Consider the following 13,072-nt stretch of genomic DNA (forward strand, 5'->3'; position numbering starts at 1 on the left):
CCCCGTCCCGTTCCTTCCGCTCCTATCCTTTCCCAAAGGCGTCGTCGGGCTCCTATCGCGGCGGCGCCTCTTTCCTTTTCCCTTCCTCTCCAGCCCCTCCCCGGGTGATCGGGCGTATAAGCCACGGGCTTGGTTCCCGGCCCCAGTGCGTTGTATCCCTGAGGGGTTCGCCTTGAACCCTCATACTCTTTGTATACAGTGGATTTGCAGAGAGGGAGGCGGGTGGATGAGCCGATCATGTAGACAGTTGATGTTTTGTTGGGGAAAAGTATTGGTACCCACTTGGAATATAAAAATACGACATCGTTCCCATATTTCGGGCAGATAGCCAACTTTTTAATTTTCAAATAACAAACTATACCTTTCCTTTCTTTATTTTAGCATCAAACACTCTTTTTCTGACAACAGAAATTAAAATTTGTGTCCTCTCTCTAAATAGTAATCCGGTTGACTTGTAGCAACGAGTAGTTTTAAATAATGGGTGTAATACTCAGCAAGAAGAGAAATTGAACTTTCTTGAATTATCAATTACTTGTGTTCATTGCCTCTATTTTTATTTTGGTTGTGCCTAGTAAGAGTTACATATATTGAGTATTTTTTTCTTTTGACCTCTATTTTTAACGTTGATTAGTGTCATGGAATATAGGTGTTAAGTAAGAGCTCCTCCTGGAATGCTTTCTCCTAATTAAATGTCTTTGGAGGTTTATTTAAGAACAAAATAAATTATTTAAAAAGAATTGCTGTACAAAAAGCTGCCCGCTGAATCGTATCTGAAGGTTGACTGAATACGACCTTCCTTCTTGTCCATAAATTACTGATTTTCTCACGACTCCTTCAGCATTTTTACTTATAAATTGCCAACTATAAGCAACCAACGACCTTGCGGATAACGAGCATCGGGGTATTCTTAGTATCAATGAAGCTCTGCAACAAGCGCCTGAAAAAAAAATATTTTTTAATTTCGTTTTAAAACTTTTTATTTTAGCTCCGGAAATAGGTTACTTTCAGATTTTGTTCCTCGGGTATTAATAAATTTTTGTGAAATAATAATATTCTTTAGCACCCGTGCCATATTTTTTATGTTCCTAATGATCCACTAAAATAAATAGGTAGCCAATTGTTAACGATTGAGTTTTAGATATTTATATTTTGATCATATGGTATTGACGGTATTGACTTTTCACTAGTCGTTAACTGGAAAAAATTCGTTTGCGATTGAATGATGTTGACGTTTTTATTCTTAATTTCGATGGCTTATCGTATGATTTCATCCATAAAGACTAAAACTTCCGGCCGCTATGCGCATATTTGTGAATCGAGGGCCAGAGTAATGAAATTATTAATTTTCAAGCAACATCTCCTGTATGTAGGTAATTTTTATAGCCCTGCTAAGTATATCTTTGCTTCATGAACATTATTTTCATGAAAGAGAGAGTGGTTTTGCGTTCATTTTATTCTTATCTTATGTATATCCAAGATCGGCTGTGGAGAAAAGGTGTGCTAGAAATGCATGTGCCTGTCATTTTCTTTCGTTCATTCGTGACTATATGAACATTAAACTTTTTTTATCCTTAAACATACTATGAAAAACCAGTTCGACACTCGGTTTGCTATTGGATGATATATTTTTGTCGGAGAGGTTATAATGGAGTTCCCCAGGATAGTTAGCTATGCATGTTTATTTTAATTTTTTGTGAATGGATGGTTGACAAGTTTTATTTTAGTGCACAATTGATGTTAAAATTAAACACCTGTTTTCAATTATTCTTCGAAGAAGTCAGCATATTTATTTCCCCTGCTCATTTTTTGGACCTCGTGATCACACAAGAAAAATGTTTTGGTGTTAGGTAGAACAATTAAATGCCTTCCAATAATTTATCACGTATTAACTCCATTTTAACGTTGTATCTTCCTTCCTAGTAGATTTCATGCATTGTTTCACAGTCTTAGATGACTAAATCATGTTGTATTTAACATGTACTCACCGCAGGTATACTCAGTTCGAAGACATTTTATAGAATTGGCGGCACATCAACAAAAAATACATTTAGGATCAGCATTGCTTTGAAAGTCCATTGTCAATGAGAGGATGAGAGCAATATTTTGTTTCACCCGCAGAGGGTGGATGTACTGGCGTATATATATATTTCTCTGGACCCGCCCGTGGCCTTAATATTTCGGCTAAGGTCAAGGACATTTGCTTTTGTCACCTCGACCTAGTGGCCCAGGGTTTTCGAAGCGTCCCTGACCTACTCAACAAGTATTCATTCGAGATATCGGTCGGTCGTCACTCGTCAGGGGATGCACAGGTGCTCGCTCAAGACCTGGAAACGTATTCGTCCTTAATTTTTACAAAATATATATAAATTATTTCATTAGATTTTAAAGTTTAGAATAAGGAGTATAATAACTGTGCCGTGTGAAGATTATATTTTTCTCGATGGTGTTCTCGAGGCGATTTTGAGGTTGGTTCTTATTAAAATAAATTGGAAATTTTTTAAAATTTATCTCTAAATGCCTATTGTTATTTGTACCCTAAAATGGAGATAATTGGAAGAGTGTCGGTTCAGCTTTTGATTAGATACGTAACTGCCTAACTTCGCGTTCTTTTGAATGCAAATGAGGAAAAAGCGTAAGAGCAGTTAAAAGTGGTTTTCTTTTACAGTAAAATTACGCCTCATTTTGGGAACCAAGGAACATCTTTTCTGCTGCACTATTCCTCTTGTGTATTAATCACATGACTCTCAATGGGACTTACCTTATGCAAGAATTGTGATTTTTATTTTAAATAAAAAACTTTGTAAATTTAAAATGTGATCTTGCTAACGACCGGTGCTTTCGCTGTGCGATATCGTGATGTCTGTTATTAGTAAAATTACATGTGAAATTAACAAAGTTTTTATTTAAAATGAAAACATTTCACCAAGCCACGCCTCAAACCATCAATTTTAGGATTGTGATTTTAATTTCCTTTACGTGAAAATGAATTGAATTGTCTCCATGATTTGGAAGTTGCCCTTCATTTCAAAATTCTCATATATAGCGATTTTCAATTGTTTTATCTCTTCCCAATTATATTACCGGTATTGGGATGGGAAAGCCACCGAAAGAAAACTTGGTGGGCGTGTAATCTCAGTCATGTGATGTGAAAGCTTAAGGCCTTATGTGTACATGTAACTCTTTATATAGTTTTCCAGGAGAGAACGTATTTTTGTTCTCTTTTAAATATAAGATAAATGAATTCTAAAGGTTCCTGATGTTGTGGCTATCTATTACGTTAGTTGAAAGCAATAATCTGTACGGATGGTGCAAATATTGTTTTTAGCACGATTTGATTATTAATAATATAATTAAAAGACGACATTGTAATTTACTCTGAGTCTTTACCTACATGGACCTACGAATTCCTTTACATTACTCTGCTTGCTTAAAAATGGCACCTCAGTCGGCTTCAACTACTTGGAAAAGTTCAGAAATTCTTTTCGGGTTGAAAACGGGGTGAATGAACTTGTCCCGCGACGATTGTCTTCATCAGCCCATCTAACGATTTGATCGTTGGATCATTCTTCCTCACAGAATGATCCTACAAGATCGTTAGAACATTGATGGTCTTGCCTGATTTCGCTGTTAGTAGGGCCCTCTTCGCTTCTATAGCGTTGAGGTGCTTTCCTCGTCCCGTTCCTTCCGCTCCTACCCTTTCCCAGAGGTGTCGGCGGGCTCCTATCGCGGCGGCGCCTCTATTCCTTTTTCCCTCCTCTCCAGCCCCTCCCCGGGTGATCGGGCGTATAAGCCACGTGCTTGGTTCCCGGCCCGGTGCGTTGTATCCTAGAAAGGCTCCCCTGAGCCCTCATCCGCTCTCTTCATCAGCCCATCATGTGTCAAGATGTGACCTATCGGGTTGTTCCGTCTTCTTATCTTGGTTTTCATGAGGCTTATCTTCTCTTCTTAGGACTTCCTCATTGCTTACTCGGTCGATCCATCTGTTCTTCGTCATCTGCAGCACCACATTTCTAAGGCCTCTACCCTTGATTTCTCCGCTGCTGCCATTGGCCATTCCTCACTTTCATAGAGATGCATACTCCAAATGTGGCATAAGTTATGATAGGTTGTTTCCTCAATACTATGTTTCAATTTCATGTATTTTAAAAGGGAAAATTGATTCAATTGAAATAATAGTGAATTTTGAGGTTGGAAAAACTGTCCTGCGGGATCTAAGTGATTTCCTAGAGTATCTTCCTAGAAGAAAACTCATCCGAGTTGTACGAGCTTAGATAAAAATGTTTCTCGATTTCCCATGCATTAAAATGGAGCGCAATGATAGAGGCCCTTCTCAAGATGGCAAGATGCGCAATTTCTTGGGTTCACTAGTTTTAGCAACAAATTCTATAAATACATCGATTGAGCGATATTAAAAAAACACCCCCAACTGGACATAGCTATTCAGAATTACCACTAATAGTCAAGTTTTAATGTGGCTGAAAAGTGCTATGGATTTAATTAAATATTTGTCGGGTGGAGCATTCGAAGGTGGTATGCATTCCATTGTTTATAGTTCATTGCGTAAAATGGATGGACCCCCGGTCTACTGTGATTGTTTTCACCGTGTACTTGCGACCTAAAGCGATAGTAATTACTGGGAATGTATGGGGCCCGCTCGCTCAGCGCTCTGAGCTCGAGGGTGTGGCGCGCCCGTTATCTCTCCCTTCACTTCCCTCCGTGGGAGAGAGGTCATCTGCCTTGTCTCTGCCCGTCTGCTGTCTTCACTCATTGTATGTATCCTCTTTCACTCCTCCACTTTCTCTTTTATTTCCATTCTCTCTTCCCCCCTCAGCCGGTCTTACCCCTCCCCAATCCAGACCTGCCAACGCGTTCCACCGTCTCCAGCGTATGAGATTTGGCGCCATTGCGCACGCGATATGATACAATCGCGCTCTATCCCAAGTGTTTTCCAATCTCGACAGTTTTCATCGTCATTGAAGGGAGAGCGAGAGGGAAATATGGTCAAGTTTTGTACACCCGATTGCATGAAGATTACATCAATATATGCTGCCCTGCAAGCAGCCTCTAATCGAATAGGCTTGTGGTGGGGGTTAATGGAAACCGGCCATTATAGAGGCTCACTGCCAGAAATTTGCTACCGGGGGTGCTTTGCAAGTATGCGGATTGCCTACACTTTTCATACCATAATCTACCGATTCGATCGATGGATTTTTCTTCCTCATAGGAAAATCCATAGCCACCAGCATGCAGCATGCAATAGGATTCCCACATGCACACCAAATGGTACAAAAAAACGTTGCGCATACTAACAAATTATACTACCGCATTCATTCAAAGCTTGCCAACTATTCATTAAGGTTTTCAGCCAAAAAAAGCTAGAACACACAAAATATGCTGTTAGAAACAATAAGAAAATTCAGAAACATGCAGTATGGTATGCATAAGTTAGTGAGTTATAATGCAAGTAATCTAACCTATTTGCAAGTTCTAACGCTGCCGTTATAATCTATTATTGATCGTGGACAAAAAAGACATTCCGAATCCGTCTGTTCTACAGTCTATCTCTCATATTTTGTTTATATGATCTGATCTACCGTAGTATGTTGGCGTTCGTAAGATATGGCTAACTTGGTCAGAAAATACACAGCTCTTGAATTTATCTAATAGGCTTAGCCTATTTTCAATCTACAGTCTGAGAGAGATTCCAATCCGAGTTTATCTAAGATGACAGTTACACTAACAAGACTATCGTAACGACTTTTCACGTAACTAGCAGCTCTTCTTTGCACGTGTTTTAACTATGTTTTTAAGCCAAAATCGTGAGGATCCCAAACACCGGCAGCGTATTCTAAATGGGGTGGAACGAGGGAGAAGTAGCTCATTTATCTCACTTTGTCGTCGCAATTTCCTAATATTCTTTTAACAAAACCAAAATGATGATTAGCTTGACCTGTTACTTCCCGAATATGTTTATTTCACGATAGATCATTTTTTAATGTAACTCCTAACACGGATTCCAGTCTCTAATTGGATATCCTGAATGATAAAGCTATGTTGCGGGGAGCTATTTTTTCCATAAATTCACTACTACGCATTTTATTTTTCAAATTTAATTGTAACTGCCATATATCGCACCACGCTGGGATTTAGTTCATACCAATCTTTATTGGAACGGATTTTCCTGTTAACTTCAGCGTCGTCTGCAACTAATCGTAGCTTACTGTGTACTATTTCACCAATTTCGTTTATACAAAGAGTGAATAGGAGTGGGCCTATGACACCTACCCTGAGGGACGCCAGAAGTAACTCTAGCCTCGTTGGAGACTGCACCGTGTAATACTACTCTTTGCACGCAGTCACTCAAAAGTTATCTTATCCAGGAAATGACTACTTCATCTAGGCTGTAAGACAGAGTTTATTTCTTGGGGGGGGGGGGGGGGGGCACAAGCAAGGCCGTATCCAGGATTTTGTTTTGTGGGGGGGGGGGGGGCACAAGGATACCCCGTAATACAAAACGAACGCGATGATAACGGGACCGTAATAAAAATCTTACATATTATTTAAGGTCCTGGGGGGGAGGGGGCACGTACCCCCGTGCCGTACCGTAGATCCGCCTATACCGTAAGATTTCAGTTTCATCAATAACTTAACGTAGGGCACTTTATCAAATGCTTTTTTGAAATCAAGAATAATCGCGTCTACTGGAATGATTTCCTCTCCAGAGACTAAAATATCGTGGGCGAAAAGTGCTAACTATTTTTCGCATGATCTACTTTTCCTGAATCCATGTTGTGTTCTCATTACCAAGTTTAGCGCGTCTAGGTGTTTCATTACTGAGTTGACTACAATGTGCTTGCATGAAATGGACGTTAAAGATATCGGCCTGTAATTAGTTGGCTGCTCATTGTCTCCGCTTTTGAATAATGGCGTTACATTAGCATTTTTCCAGTCAGGTACTTCGTGTTGCCTTATGGATTTGCTGAAAGTTAACTGCGAGTAGGGGGCAATTTCTGAGGCTAGTTCTCAGAAATTGCCCCCTATATATATGCGAGATGGGATTTCGTCTGGACCAGGTGATTTATTTGGGCTGAGCGATTTCAATGAATTTTCTAATACATGCGCACTACATCTACATTATATCCTGCGAGTCACCTTTAAGGTGTTTGGCAGGGGTGATCAATGACCAGCATGCAGCTTGCAATTGGTTTTCCACATGCACACTACACGGACATAAAAATGTTACGCACTAATGTCAAGAGGCGGCATCTTTCGTATGCAGACATTGTCAACTGTCTCGGATGAGTTCTCAGAAGCCTCGGTGAACACGCTCTTGAAGTAAGAATTTAATAGATTGGCTTTGCCGGAACTTTTTGTCAACACATTTCCATTATCGTTTCTCAGCGAACATACGGTAGATCTTTTATCTTGGACTTCCCTAACATAAGACCAAAATGCTTTTGCGTTATCCCGCAACTGCTCTACAAGTGTTTTTCTATTAAAATTCGTGAATGCATTCCTGAACGGTTACTTTGTGGCGGCCTTAGACAACTTATATTTTTTATTATTAACTCGCTCTCATTAGCGGATAAATCGGTGCTGACTTTTTTCGTTTTAGCATGGCGCGTTCTCTGTCGTCTCAATGATTTTCTCACTTCCGCGTCATACCATCTCCGAGCGCTATTGTCTTGATGTGTTTCACTACGGAGGTAGATATTTACTCCCGAAGTTACGAGCAAAAGAAAAGCTTTCCATAACTATCTAAATTTACCTTTATTATTGATTCTGGAAACGCTGGGAAAGAACTTTTCAGATGACTCTTAAATCCATCAAAACAGCTCTTTTATGTTAAACAATATAGCCCAATATTTTAAACAATATTGCGCGATTTATTGGCCAATAATTTGGAAAGCTTCATACGGGCTTAAGAAACGAATGAATTGCCAATGACGAATTCTTAGCAACCAACGGAACAGTCGCGGTGGCAACCTTGCTGCGCAATGGTGGGTGGGGGGGGGGCATCCGTTGCCACGGGCAAACAATGCAAGCCGGTGCATTTGCCGCCAACTGACGCCCTGCTTGCACCTTCCTCCGGCTTCCCTCCTCCCATATCGGAGGTCCCCGTAAGCTTTTGGGGGGGATGCATGGGGTGGGGTTATGGGGTACGAGGGAAGGGGCTGGCTGCACTCAAAAGGCAAAGAGGGTCTCGTGAGGGAGCTTCAGGAGAGACCCCAATCCTTTGGAGAGGGCCCCCCCTCCTTCCCTTCCCCTCTCCCGCCTTTTTCAACTTCCCCTCCCTTAACCTCCCTTTTCCCATCCGTCTCCTGTTTCTTGGCCATCCCACATTCTTCTCCCACGTCGCGTATAATTCCCCTCCTCCTCAATGTGTACGTTCTACCCGTAGCCTCCGAGATGTACTGGCAGGAACACTGCATTTATTTAGACCTTATCCTTACCCCAGATTAATCTTAGTCCGTGATTCAGACGCGAAAATCCCATTTAAAATATGTATGCACTAATGAAAGCGATATCATTCATCTACATCTACATAATACCCTGCGAGCCACCTCTAGGGTATTTGGCAGGGGGTGATCAATCACCAGCATGCATTTGGACTCCCACATGCTCACCACACCGTCCAAAAAACGTCCCGTATACTAACAAACTATACTACTATATGCTGTTAGAAATAATAATTGAATTAAGAAACATGCATTAATTTTTACATATGTTAGTAGGCTACACTACAAGTCATACAGTTATTATAAAAATTCTGAGTAAAAATATTCCGATCTACATGTTTCTTTGAACGATGGGCTAGATATGTTTCATTGAATCACACAAAACGCTTCATGAGCCATAATTAGCGTTAACTTGATAACTGTAGTAATTATTATAGATAAATTTACGATGTCAACTAAATGTTACCAGCCGAAATTACGTTGTGTACGTAATTTTTCGTTGTATCCCCAGTGATGGCGTTCACAAAAACAGGCCTCCTAATAACAAGCAAATGACAATCGAAATTCGGAAGTTCCGGCTGGTACATCTTGGAAGTTCTACCTCACTACCGACCGCCACGAATTGCGGAGCACGCACGCGTCTTGCCTCTTTATTATCTTCCCTCCCTTTTCCCCACTCCCTTTTCATTCTCCCTTCGTCTCCTTTGGCCTCTGCTTCCTCGAAGCCTACCTCTCCACCCACAGCCCTCCATTCTCGCTGTGCCTCTCGACTTCCTCAGCGGCTCAAGTGCATGGTGGGGAACCGTCTTCTCTTCCTGCGGGCTTGCTGTTCTGGAAGGGCTGTTCGCGATGAGAACAGAATTTCGACATTAGAATTTACGAAAGTTATGCATGCGAGCTTGAGCTTATCCACCACGGATTGAGGGAGCAGCGCAGCCTAATATTTAGAGTGGTTAATATAACATGGTTAATCCTTATGGATTCATTATTTCTACATCTACATAATACCCTGCGAGCCACCTCTAGGGTGTTTGGCGGGGGGTGATCAATCACCAGCATGCAGCATGCCATTGGACTCCCACATGCACACCACACCGTCCAAAAAACGTCACGTATACTAACAAATTCTACTACTATATGCTGTTAGAAATAATAATAAAATTGAGAAACATGCATTAAGTTTTACATAGGTTATTTGGCTACACCACAAGTCATGCAATCTATTTATGAGTTCTATCGCTGCTGTTATAATCTCCTATTGACCGTGGAAAAAATGACATGCTGAATCTGTCTGTTCTACAATCTATCTCTCTTATTTTATTTATATGATCTTATCTTCCGTAGTATGTTGGCGTCCGTAAGATATGGTTAACTTCGTTAGAAAAGACACTGTTTTTGAATTTATCTAAAAGGTTTAGTCTATTTTTCAATCTACGGTCCGACAGAGATTCCCATCCGAGTTTATCTAAGAGGTCAGTTACACTATTTATTTATTCCTGCACCACCGAAAACAGCAATATTGGCCTTTTACATCGGGGTTTTGAACTTAAAAATCAAGCGTATACGAACATATTCATCCTCTGTATAGGGGCAATCTACCCAGGCGGGACTCGAACCCGCGACCTCTTTTGTGGCAAGCAAGGACTTCATTCCGCCGGCACCGAGGCCGGCGTAGTATTAATTCCTAGTTGGCGAGTCATCTCGTCATTCCTCTGTTATGGAAGCTATAACACTTCTATGATATCCCACAGGATTTTATTCACCCATGCCATTTCAACGCATATTGCGCAATTATCAAGATTACAAATCCCCCGCACTTCCATCAGTTAAGGAGTCGGAGTAAGGATAGCCCTAAAGAGCCTGGTTCCTTTGTATTTTTTGTATATTCTCCTCTTTTACTGTTACATTGTGAGTGGGAGTAGGCTTTTCAACAGTTCATGGAATTTCAATGAGCTGCAATGCGTTGGTGATTAGGGAAATGGCTTTTCGATGAGGCGATTCAGATTGTTATAGTGTCTCTAGAGAATAAATGCATAAAATATCATCCACGCTCATTATTCGCTTTAATTTGCAAAAAAAAGCCAGATTAATGATTTAGGTATGCTTTTAGCAAAAAAACTCTGGGGCCAAGAACTTTAATGCGATTTCTTTATAACGATATGCCGGCATCTTAAAAGTTACCTTAACTTCAACCAATCTTGAGGTCGCCTACGGCATTGTAATTAAAACGTTGCTATACTCACTAATGAAACCGCGTTGGAAATCTGAAAATAAACCTTGTATTGTCGGTAGTCAACCCTGAGAAAACTCTCATCGGGATCCACGATATGCTTCAATGGACAGATACATACATGTGGACAATAATGGGTTCAAACGGAATAAGAATATATCAATCGGAATTTATTTATTATTGGGCATTCTATAAATTGATCATGAGAATAGTTATACAATTTATACCCGAGATTCTTTATTTTTACATTTTAAACTGAAAATTCAGTTTATTTCTTTCAATACCGATAGTTTAGTAGTTTTAATTCTCATTTCATAAGGCCTCAGTTGAACTTCATCAAATCGCGACATGATTAATAGTTCGCGTTGAATAGTAGGGTAGTTGGTCAATAACTCGCAACTGCAGTCATAATCCTTTAACGTCCTCCATAAGTGTAGGTAAAAACAAACAAAATAATTTTGAGCGGCCTATGAAGAATCATTCGAAAAGGCATGCCAGTCTCCGTCGTGACATTCCTTCGTCCCAACGCGAGTGGCACGAATCAACGAAGTGGAAAGCCCATCTGCGCAACGTCTAAGCTCAGAGAGACGTGCCTCGAATGACTGGCAATCGACTGCAATACTTCGACCCTGGCCGGTATCAAACCAAAGCATCGAAGGGGCTACATAAAGGAGACATCGGTCCGTCCTTTAGACTTGGTTTTTTTGCCATTGAAAGCGAATTTAAATGGGTTTTCAAAAATATCCGCAGTGCGGCGATGAGGTGAGCGCGATCCATTTTTTATAATTTTTATTACATAAATTTTTAATCTTGAGGTTGTTTCGGGGTATTTATTCGGTTAGCTATTGCTTTTTTCTCCGTGAAATTCGTCAGCGACGCTAGTAGCGACTTACGTAAACCCATTAACTCATTATAATCCAATGCTGCTTCTAAGTAATATCAAAACATTTTTACATGTTCATATCTATTCATGGAAGATTTAAACTAAGTGTTCTTTTGTGCGGTAAAGTTTAATGGCGAAATTTGTTGCTGCCACATTAATTATGTGGGTTCTGGGTTAGAAAGGATTAAAATGCGCGGTGAGGGACAATAATTCGAGAGGCAGACTAAAGAATCCTCCATTAAATTATTCGTGCAAAACAAACTCGTTTAAAGGAATCGGTCGGCCGCCTTCTGTTAATCTTATTATTATCCTAGTCAAACTGTATCTGCTGCATGCCCACGACGTCACATGCGTTAAATCGCTTAGCTTCCATGACCACATACCCTTTCGTTGAGTGTGAAGTATCATTTGCCATACACTCTCCCACTATATACAATCATCGGTTTTCACGTCACTCCAGGCACACGGGAGTGCTTGCTGTTTCGTAAATGGAAGTAAAGTAAAGCGTGCAAATGCATGGGATTGAATACCCACAGACTTGCGTCACTCTAAGCATTCTTGAGTTGCTTTTCTGGTTAATTTTCTGATAAAGTTGCAGTTTACTTGACTTTTGAATGGTCTTTGGCAGAGGATGAATTTTGGTAGGAATGGAAACAAAATCATGTTCTACTTAGAAAATAACATTGCTATTATCAGCCATTTCACACCATCAAAATTTCTTTCTGGCCTTCATAGGGTCCTCCTGCGAAAGAGTTTTCATCATTTTCCAGCCTTTAAGAATAGAAAACGATCGGAAATTAGAACTTAAACCCACGAATAGTTTAGAGATCTCATGCATCTCATTGTCAGACTGTGGCTGAACTAGGCACCTGTCTAATCTTTCTTTTTATGTGATAGGTCATCTTCAGTATAGAGTCAAGCTTTTTACTGTTACACCTGCTGGTTCTATGCTAGATACCATGAAGGAGTTTGACAGGGTGTGAATTTTACCCAAAATTTACGACCTCGGAGCCTTGGAGCGAAATTTCATGGCTGCAATGACGCAGGTCTATGACCCAATGCGACTGACGATATAGGCGCGAAATATTCTATTGTATTATCCGAAACACCCGTATAATAACAGATGAGCATCTGGCGCGCAGGATTTTTCTCGATTGCAGGAATAACTCAGTATTACGGATTGGTAGGTTTTTGCCGTGAAATATTTGAGGATGGATGCCCAAACTATAAAGATTACTCAAATATGAGTAAAAAGCTCGGACCAAGTTAGAAATGTTTTTTGACTAATCATTCGAATGAAGAATGTGATTACGTTTCATTGAAACTTTTAAGTGGAGAAGGATGGATAAAAACAAAACAAAAATATTCCTCTGGATGATTTTTAAGCATGAGAAACCGCCGCCACGGTTGTTAGATCCACTATCCCACTATGTTTCAATCTTTATTAGAATGTAAAGGACGTAAGATAGATATACATTCATCTTTAAAAAAAACTCATCT

Source organism: Ischnura elegans, chromosome 4, assembly GCF_921293095.1.
Source record: "Ischnura elegans chromosome 4, ioIscEleg1.1, whole genome shotgun sequence".
Lineage (NCBI taxonomy): Eukaryota > Metazoa > Arthropoda > Insecta > Odonata > Coenagrionidae > Ischnura > Ischnura elegans.